Source organism: Dipteris shenzhenensis, chromosome 16, assembly GCF_047967505.1.
Source record: "Dipteris shenzhenensis isolate YYH24624 ecotype China chromosome 16, Dip_SZ_1.0, whole genome shotgun sequence".
NCBI lineage: Eukaryota > Viridiplantae > Streptophyta > Polypodiopsida > Gleicheniales > Dipteridaceae > Dipteris > Dipteris shenzhenensis.
Genome location: NC_141611.1, coordinates 36,833,889 through 36,841,656, shown reverse-complemented (window position 1 = coordinate 36,841,656; position 7,768 = coordinate 36,833,889). Strand labels below are relative to the sequence as shown.

The 7,768-nt window shown below is 42.2% G+C and overlaps 1 pseudogene; it reads right to left on the bottom strand.

The window, feature by feature from the left end:
* Window positions 1-338: 338 nt before the first annotated feature.
* LOC147892906 (protein LATERAL BRANCHING OXIDOREDUCTASE 1-like) lies at window positions 339-1,438 on the bottom strand (annotated as a pseudogene).
* Between the last annotated feature and the right edge of the window lie 6,330 nt (window positions 1,439-7,768).

The following is a 7,768-nucleotide window of genomic DNA, read 5'->3' as shown; positions in this document are numbered from 1 at the left end:
CAAAGAAAATCATGAAAGACATTGCAATAATGTTACTAGAGGAGAGAACAATATCTCTAAACTACATATTCTTCTTAAGCACATTGAAAGTTATTGAGGAAGAAAACAATCTTTTGCTTCACGCGGCCTTCCCATGGGTCCATGGCTTACCCAACATTCTGAATTGATGCAAGAGCATTATCCATGTGTAAAACTCAAAGTCACATTATTTGTTTAGGCTTATGCAGCAAGGACAAAATTCAACATTTGCATGGAAGCTAGAACTTTGCCTTGACCGCAATTACAAGATGACCTTGTTATTTAAAGGAAATACATCATTTAGGCAAGAGGTGCATTCGTCACTCGTTATAATTGGCGCCTGCAAAATTCAAACTAGATTTGTAGATCACACGGTTGGTATAGTAGTTCCTGAGATACTCTCCAAAGAGGTAGTCTTTGAAAAGGTTCTTGTCACTCAGCAAGGCAGGACGGGGGCTGATCTTAGTATCCTCCTTTGGGCCGAGGCTTGCAGCTAAGGTCATTCTGGCTCTGGTGCGGTTGACCACGGCTCTGTGCTCCACGCTCTTGTACTTCCCGTTAGTCAAAACCTGCACACGATAGCTTAGAATTATCCAACTTCCAAGAACTCTCCTACATTAAAAAAACGTTCTTGCTTCTATGTGCTTGGGTCTGGACAGGGCGGGTAGAAATTGATGGACATTACAAGACGCTCAAGTCCTGGCAGCGCAGTTTTCATATACTCGCTAGTCAAACCTAGGCTCTAGAAAATGGCCTCGTACAGTGCAGCACCCAGCTTCTCCATTTTCGTTCTGTACTCCTGAAGATCCTCTCTGAAACCAGGCGATCAAGTAGCAAGAAGTTTGTTGACAATCAAGAATTATGTGAGAACTAACTAATTTGTGTAAAATCGACAACTACGTAATTTCTTTCCCAGTTTATGATATCTTGTAGATCTGTCGTAAGATGTACTGCAATCCGTCTGGCTTCTGGTAATCTAACGTAAAAGGTACCTTAAAACTAGTGGCGCTTCTTCGAAACCATTGCATACCCCCGGACGACGGCGGATGATGACCCGTCCTTCCAGTCAGATGGCTGGCCTGGCGCAACATTGAAACCCGTGGTAAAGGTAACACCAGCGTCGGCATCGTGAGACGGGAGTTTCTTCTTCTCCTCTACGGGTAGATCGTAGAACCGTCCAACAGCCCTCCGGATCTTATCCATGTTCACCCCATGGCTAATTATCTGCGATAGCATAGCAGTGGGGGAGGCCATAAGTTACCTTCTTTTTTTTTTTTTGCATTGCGAGAAAAAAGCTACATGTATACCAATTCGTCTCCACGATTCAAGTAAGTGCACACACCTGGAAGAAACCCCACTCGTCACAGGCGCGGCCGATTTGCGCTACGATCTCTAGAATACCATTTAAAGAAACGATCATTTAAATCAAACGATTTAAATCCCTTAGTGTTTAGAATTTCTCTCTCAAATGTAATGTTTGGGATATTTTAAGATAGGAGTGGTCTAATGCTAAGTGTCGGTATGGTGCGTTGGTGTAATATTGATGTTGCTTAATGGATCTTGACCACTACAAATTCGTGATTGGAGCATGCATACAATATGCATATTATTCCAACTTCATCTATACTACCTAATGTCCATTCTCTTTTTAATGATTGGAGATGTACACGGGCCTATTGGTACATGAGTTACTGGCACAAGGATGGGTGGGATCATCTATCTATCACCACTTCAATGTTAGTACATGGTAGTCTACTATGTTAGTACTATGTTACTACTTTTTTAGTCCTATGGTAGTGATATGTTAGTGCTATGTCAATACTTATGTCTGTATTTATTAGGACTATATTTTTAGTGTATTATTAGTCTCTCCTCTCTCTCTCTCTCTCTCTCTCTCTCTCTCTCTCTCTCTCTCATTTGGAAAATTTATTGAATGACCGAGTTGTCTCCTCTCCCTTACAAAAAAGAGATTCTAAGGGCTTACCTAAAAAATGGAGCCAGAGGGACCCATGATGGTGGTATTTCCTTCCCAAATGAGCATTGTTATCATCTCATCTTACATGAAAATTAATTGTAGCATGATAATATGTTCGGGATACATATATACATACATACATACAAAAGCACAAAGTATTGGAGTTGTTACGTATGTAATAGGTTAGGAGAGGTTTTTGAGTTATCTTTTAAAAAGCAAAAAGCAAAGCAAGCTTTTTGAAGTTATTGCTCAAAAAGCCAAGGTTGAGAGAAATTGTTTAGGGTTGAGGGTTTAGGGTTAAGCATTTAGGATTTAGGGTTTAGGGTTTACTTGCAAAGGCTGTAACTACATGAGGGTTTAGGGTTTATGATTTAGGGTTTAGGGTTTAGGGTTTAGGGTTTGGGGTTTAGGGTTTAGGGTTTAGCATTTAGGGTTTAGGTTTTAGGGTTTTTTACTGGGGTTTAGGTTTTTGGAATTATGATTTAGGGTTTAAGGTTTGGGGTTTAGGGTTTAGGGTTTGGGGTTTAGGAATTATGGGTTTAGGGTTAGGGTTTAGGAATCATGGGTTTAGGGTTTAAGGTTTGGGGTTTAGGGTTTAGGATTTAGGAATTATGGTTTTAGGGTTTATGGTTTAGGGTTTAGGGTTTGAGGTTTAGGGTTTAGGGTTCAAGGTTTAGGGTTTAGGGTTTAGGATTTAGAATTTAGGGTTTGAATATTAATTGCATTGTATTGTTAATTGACATTTTCTTTTAAATATCAAATTACATTGCAGACTGTATTTTTATCATTTCCTCTAATGACTTAATATACCATGCATAGTAGAAGATACATTCTTGGAAAGACTAATATATATAGAATCCAATTCACATTTGCCTTTTTTATGAGCCATGTTGTGTAATTAATCTCTTACATAAAAGAACTTTTCCTTATAGATATATAGGAATTATGTAACACACTCTTCTAATTTCCTAGGTGACCACCCCTTTTCTTAGATAGAGGTGAATATCTTAACTAGAGAATGAGGTTTCCTATATAGGAATGCAACACGCACGTCTTATTTCCTAGGTGAAAACCTCTTTTTCCTAGATAGAGGTATGATTTCCTATATAGAAATATCGATTTTCTATATAGAAATGTAACACACTCATCTAATTTCCTAGATGACGACCTCTTTTCCTAGATAGAGGTATGGAGTTCCTATATACAAATGTAATACACTCATCTAATTTCCTAGATGACAACCTCTTTTCCTAGATAAAAGTATGCATTTTATCTACAGAAGGAGTTTTCTTAGATATACATACCAAAATGCCTAGTTATATCTAGGAAATTTCCTCCTTTTTCCTAGTTTGTGAGGTTCACTACAAGGCATAGGCCATTTTTCGACGGAAATACCGACGCTTTTTACATTAAAATTTTTTTTTTCACGGGCGCAAAGGTCGCTATAAAAGTCGTTAAAATCGTCGGAAAACGAGCGTCGCTATAAACCGTCGCTATATAGCGACGCTGTTAATCGTCGCTATATAGCGACGATGCAAACGTCGCTATATAGCGACGATAAAAACGTCGCTATATAGCGACTCTGTTAATCATCGCTACATAGCGACACTGGTAAACGTCGCTATATAGCGACGATTAACAGAAGTTAAAAAAAAGGGTTAGTGGGGCTAAACAGGGCTTCCTTTTGGCCGTGTTTAGCCCCACTAATCCTTTTTTTTTTTTTATAATTACAAAAGAAAGTTTTTTATAACAAAATTTCCCTTGCTTGCAGGGTGATACAAAATTGTTCTTGTGAACGATGAGGAAGAAATGCATATACATATACAACTGTGTTTGAAACAAAATTACCCTGTGAAAGGGCGATACAAAATTGCTCTAACGAGCGGATATACAAAATGCTACTACCACTACTAATCCGAATCCGAATCCGAATCGTCTTGTTGGCCTGTTCCCTGGTCCTCGGCACCTGCATCTTCTCCCTCGTCCCCGACACCTGCGTCTTCTCCCTCGTCCTCGGCACCTGCATCCGATCCTTGCCCCTATTGATCGCTCGTCTCTGATGATGGGACGCTTGAGCTTTGACCCTAAGAGTGAACCATATAAATCGAAAATTAGATTGGAACTTAAATTAAAAAGTGAGATTTTAAGTAGAAGTAAACTTATACCGTGCGAGCAGCCACCTCAGCCCAATCGACTGTCGCTCCCATTGCCTCTTGCTCAATGAACCATGGCTTGGTTCCTATCCGAAATGCGCGCCGCGTCTCTGCATCCGTAGGAAGACGACCCATCGCAGCTTGCTGTGGATCCAATTTACGAGAGTTAGAGTTAGCTAAAGTGCATGTAATATGTAAGTAAAACAAATAGAACAATACATTAAATGGAAAGAAGTAAACTTACCACGGTTGCCTCGAACGCATATCGTCCGCCTGCACCAAAGTGCGAAGTACCTACGACGTCCAGCCGTCTCTTCGCAGCCCTCCTCTGACCCTCGAACATTTTGGGATGGTCCCTATGTTGCTTCTTGAAGTACTTCCAATCAGCTTTGTCTGCCCAGCTGGGTTTAGCCAACCCCTTTGTAATGGAAGTACGCATGGTTGATCTGCGATGCTTTAGGACCAAACCCATGCGCTCGAGCATATAATTGTTATTAAACTCCACATTTGGCAGATTAGGATATCTTTGTTTTAACTCATCGATCACCGCCTGCTTCTTTTGGGCATCTTGATATCGCCAATCGATATTTATGCCGCTCTTGAAGTGATGACTCATCAACCGCCTCATGGCGGCCATCACTGCTTTGCCCTTTTTGTCTTCTATTATCTCTCCGACAGATGTGATTTGATAGGAGAGATCCCCTGATGAGTAAGGGGGACTGACGGCAGCAGAGTCTGAAGGAGTGGAAGCTCCGCGACCACTTCCGGATCGAGGAGTAGCTGTGGGAGTAGGAGAGGGAAAGGGACATGACTGATACTGTGTCTCCGGACCAAGTGGAGACCTAAAGGAGCATGAGTGTGCTGACTCGTCTACATCTCCTGAGTCAGCACAACATGAGCCGCCCATCCTACTCTTCCTTCCCTTGCGAGAGGCATGCGCAGGTGATGATCCCGCGGTCGAAGGGGCGTGAGGGGATGGCTGGGCTGTACGTCCACCCGTCGGTGTAGGGGAAGGAATTGCGGAGGTCCTCTGAGAGAGTAGAGAGAAGAATCTCGCTGCCTCCTCATCGCTCATCTGCGCTACAAACTCATCGGGAGTCCCAACAAAGCCATGCGCGGCTAGCAAAGGAGTCCCCTGAGGGGTAGTCGCAGTGCTACGTGGAAGAGGGGTCGGACCAGGGGTAGTCACAGTGCTAGGACCGAGAGGAGTCGGACCAGGGGTAGTCCTCGGGGTAGTCGCCTGAGAGGAATCAAAGTCCTCTGGAGCATATAGATCGTGAGCTCTCCTCCTGCGAGGCTGTCCGTACTCGTCCGATGAGTGACGTGATCCCATGTCTAACATAGACACAAACACGAAAATAGAAAACAAAAAACAAACATGAGCATTCTCATAGGCATAGGCATAGGCAAGAAGAAAGAAGAGGGAAAGGAAAGAAGAGGGAAAGGAAAGAGGGAAAGAAGAGGGAAAGATAAGAGGGAAAGAAGATGTAAAGGAAAGAAAAGAATGAGAATGAGGAAATAGAGAATGAGAGAAGGGGGAAATAGAGAAGGGGAAAGAGATGAGGGAAAATAGAGAAGGAGAGAAGGGGGAAATGAGAAGGGGGAAATAGAGTGGGAAATAGAGAATGAGCTTATGTAGAAATAGAGAATGAGCTTATGCTTCTCTCATTCTCTATTTCCGCATAAGCTCACGCATAAGCATGAGCTTATGCGAAAACTTAAGCATAAGCTCATGCACATGCATGAGCATAAGCATGAGCTTATGCTTAAGCATAGGCATTGGAAATAGAGAAGGAGCTTATGCATAAAATAGAGAATGAGTTTCCGCATGCTTATGCTCATGCGGAAAAAGAGAAGGAGCTTATGCAGAAAAAGAGAAGGAGAGAAGCATAAGCTTCTCTCATTCTCTATTTCCGCATAAGCTCCTTCTCTTTTTCCGCATGAGCTTATGCTTATGCTCATGGGTGAGCATGAGCTTATGCTCATGTTTCCACATATGCGGAAATAGAGAAGGAGAGAAGCATAAGCTTCTCTCATTCTCTATTTCCGCATATGCTCACGCAAAAGAGAAAGAGAAAGAGCTTATGCGGAAACTCATTCTCTATTTCCGCATAAGCTCCTTCTCTTTTTCCGCATGAGCTTATGCTCATGTTTCCGCATATGCGGAAATAGACAAGGAGAGAAGCATAAGCTTCTCTCATTCTCTATTTCCGCATATGCTCACGCAAAAGAGAAAGAGAAAGAGCTTATGCGGAAAAAGAGAAAGAGCTTATGCGGAAACTCATTCTCTATTTCCGCATAAGCTCCTTCTCTTTTTCCGCATGAGCTTATGCTTATGCTCATGGGTGAGCATGAGCTTATGCTCATGTTTTCGCATATGCGGAAATAGAGAAGGAGAGAAGCATAAGCTTCTCTCATTCTCTATTTTCGCATATGCTCACGCAAAAGAGAAAGAGAAAGAGCTTATGCGGAAAAAGAGAAAGAGCTTATGCGGAAACTCATTCTTTCGGCATAAGCTCCTTCTCTTTTTCCGCATGAGCTTATGCTTATGCTCATGGGTGAGCATAAGCTTATGCTCATGTTTCGGCATATGCGGAAATAGAGAATGAGAGAAGCATAAGCTTCTCTCATTCTCTATTTCCGCATATGCTCACGCATATGCGGAAACTTACGCATAAGCTCATGCTCATGCATGAGCATAAGCATGAGCTTATGCTTATGCTTATGCTTAAGCATAAGCATAAGCATAAGCTCATGCTTATGCTCATGCGGATATGGAGAAGGAGCTTATGCGGAAAGAGAGAAGGAGCTTATGCGGAAAGAGAGAAGGAGCTTATGCGGAAAAAGAGAATGAGAGAAGCATAAGCTTCTCTCATTCTCTAGTTCCGCATAAGCTTATGCGGAAACTTATGCATAAGCTCATGCTCATGCATGAGTATAAGCATGAGCTTATGATTATGCTTATGCTTATGCATAAGCATAAGCATAAGCTCATGCTTATGCTCATGCGGAAAAAGAGAAGGAGCTTATGCTCATGCGGAAATAGAGAAGGAGCTTCTCTCATTCTCTATTTCCGCATAAGCTTATGCGGAAACTTGCGCATAAGCTCATGCTCATGCATGAGCATAAGCATGAGCTTATGCTTATGCTTATGCAAGGAGCATAAGCATAAGCATAAGCTCATGCTTATGCTCATGCGGAAATAGAGAAGGAGCTTATGCGGGAAAAGAGAAGGAGGTTATGCGGAAACTTACGCATAAGCTCATGCTCATGCATGAGCATAAGCATGAGTTTATGCTCATGCTTATGCTTAAGCATAAGCATAAGCATAAGCATGAGCTCATGCTTATGCTCATGCGGAAATAGAGAAGCATAAGCATAAGAGAATAAGAGGGAAAGGAAATAGAGAATAAGGGGGAAAGGAAAGAGAGAAGGGAAAAGAGAGAGGGGGAAAGAGAGAAGGGGGAAAGAGAGAATAAGAGAAGAGGGAAAAAAGAGAAGGGGGAAAAATGAGAAGAAGAGAAGGGGGAAGAGAGGGTTCCTACGCCCATCACTGCAGCTAGCGCTTAAGGCGCTAGCTGCAGGCCAATGCAAATAACAAAAAGCTTAAATGGAAAGAAGA